This window comes from Aplysia californica, unplaced genomic scaffold, assembly GCF_000002075.1.
Source record: "Aplysia californica isolate F4 #8 unplaced genomic scaffold, AplCal3.0 scaffold00827, whole genome shotgun sequence".
NCBI classification, from domain to species: Eukaryota; Metazoa; Mollusca; class Gastropoda; order Aplysiida; family Aplysiidae; genus Aplysia; species Aplysia californica.
In genome coordinates, this window is record NW_004798097.1 from 304,121 (window position 1) to 306,459 (window position 2,339).

The following is a 2,339-nucleotide window of genomic DNA, read 5'->3' on the forward strand; positions in this document are numbered from 1 at the left end:
TTGTCTGTCTGTCTGTCTGTCTGTCTGTCTGTCTGTCTGTCTGTCTGTCTGTCTGTCTTTCTCTATCCTTTTCAATTCACTTAAGGACAGTTATCGTGTCATTGCGCTTTTTCGTAATCAAACAAAACAAACAGACAAAGAATTGCTGTGATTGTGCTCTCTGTCGTTTTTCCCTCTTCTGTGAGATCCGCCAAGAGGTGCAGTTTTTCTAATTCCCGAAATAACACTAATGAACATGAGTCAATCGTGCTCGAGTCACAAGGGCTGAGCAAGCCATCCTGGGATATATTATATATATAACTTTTGTACGTGTCTTGGGAAAAGCCAGTGTGAGTCGCAGGAAAGTGTTCCTGGCTTGTCGTGTTCGTGAATGCTGTTCCAACGGACACTTAATAAAGAACATCGTTGCGTCTGCGGACAGTTTGTGTGTTACATACTACTTTACTTTTCCGATCCAGCGGCCAACTAAGTTTTAGTTCTTCGGAATCAGTTTGTATATAAAACATGTGATGCTTTGTGCATAAGATGAATGGTGTTTTCTTATTTGTTTTAGTAAGAGTTTTACGGAAATTGAAACACAGTTAGGTTATATGTGCTTAAAACCTGAGGTGTTACAAGATCGTAACAAGTACACACAAAAAAGGAGAGATAAGGATGATGACAAGTTTAATAGGATAGAAGGAGCGCACAACTCCAGAGCACATGCCAATTACCCACAGACGTTTATAAGGAACACTGTAGCCTCTGCGGACAGTTAGTATATATCTGACCCTCTGTTTGTTCGACGAACTGTACGTGAGCGGGAAACAATTTGTTTGTTCTTTTGTCGGATTTTCACGCGTTTGTTGACGATTGTTCCGCGACAACAGGGCTATGTCAATGATAGTCTACTTAAGCCTTCCTTTCAGAACTGACTTAGCCCACGACGGCTGTGTCAAAATTAACCACCCCCCCCCCCTAAAAAAAAACCCCGGTTATAACACAAATATATTTGTTATGATTGAGTTGCAACACTGCCGTCATTTTAAAAATAAATGCAGCATTTAGTTTTTACACTTTTACAGGAGGGCTGGAAAAAAATCAACAAAACGGAATGTTGTTATAAAGAAAAAAAACACGCAAAACAAACTCTATGCGAACGTCTCGTGTCACGATCAAAGTATCAAGAAAACGATTTTGATAATACTGTCTTTAAAGCAAATTTTGTTTTATTGGGAGCAACATTCAGATTTTTAGCTTTCACAAAGAGTTTATAAATGGTACTATTAATAATATAATCTCTTTTGGGCTCTCCTGTAAAATTGTGAACACTGCATATTTTGTATTTGTAGAAATGATGACAGAACTTATATACAGCTAGATTGCTAAACAATCACTTTATTTCTCTGAGTAGTCCACATGAACAGTCAAGTAAGCGTATTCCCCCATGTCGCTGCATGAGTGAAGTTATGATATCCCTGAGAATTTTGCGTCAAGTGACCGAAGTCAACCTCTGACCTGGTCCTCAAGGTTTATGTTATCAGAGATTTTCTTCTCGGATAGAAATCGCCGCAAATCCGAACAGATGGAATTCGACTGAATGGGCAAGGTCGATCAGGACTGTGATCCAATTAAAGCTTTCCGTAAGGTTCATGGAAGTCATCAGCAGACCCAATTACTGTTTTGATACAATTGAGACTTAGCGTTCACTGCACAGTCTACACAGCCCTAAATGACGTCAGAACTACCCTTCTCCCTCCGAGACCTAACATTGACAACACACTCTATGGAACACTACAACAACTGCAGCAAACCTGCACTAATCACTACATGGCATTGGACAGAAGGGCGAGAGCCCAGCTGCTGCTGGATCGATAACAACAACAACAACAACAACAACAACAACAACAACAACAACAACAACAACAACAACAACAACAACAACAAGACTTTGCGTTATTTTTAGACTGTGTTTAACGATAATAATAGTAAGACATCTTTTCTTTTATTGTGATTTATTCGAATCACCCTTGATGTGGCCTGAAATATGAATACCTCAATTCATAATCAATAATATTATATACAGAACTTAAAATCCAGTTCTTTTCCCAGAGCATAAAATTATTTTTGCAGATCTAACCATTTTGCCTTGTACCCACAAAGATCAGATTTATTCAGTACGCGATGTAAAGTTATTTACGCTCGGGTTGAGATAGTGTCCTCTTTAGTAGGAGAGTGCTTCACCGAATGTCATAAACTTTTATTTATTATTTTCTGTTGCCAGCCAGTTTACAACGGGGCAGCCGACGGGTCGTACCAACTGTGAGGAGTGAGAGAGAAAGAGAGAGAGAGAGAGAGAG

The 2,339-nt window shown here is 39.3% G+C and overlaps 1 long non-coding RNA gene across 2 annotated transcripts in view; it reads left to right on the forward strand.

Moving 5' to 3' along the window:
- Nucleotides 1-86: 86 nt before the first annotated feature.
- LOC118478677 overlaps nt 87-2,339 on the forward strand; it is a 5,000-nt gene continuing 2,747 nt past the window's right edge. Inside the window, exon 1 of one of the 2 annotated variants that reach the window (XR_004859221.1) lies at nt 87-424. This is a non-coding gene — a long non-coding RNA (uncharacterized LOC118478677). Of the gene's footprint in view, nt 494-2,339 lie in introns of both variants that reach the window. The other variant, XR_004859223.1, reaches the window with a different exon arrangement.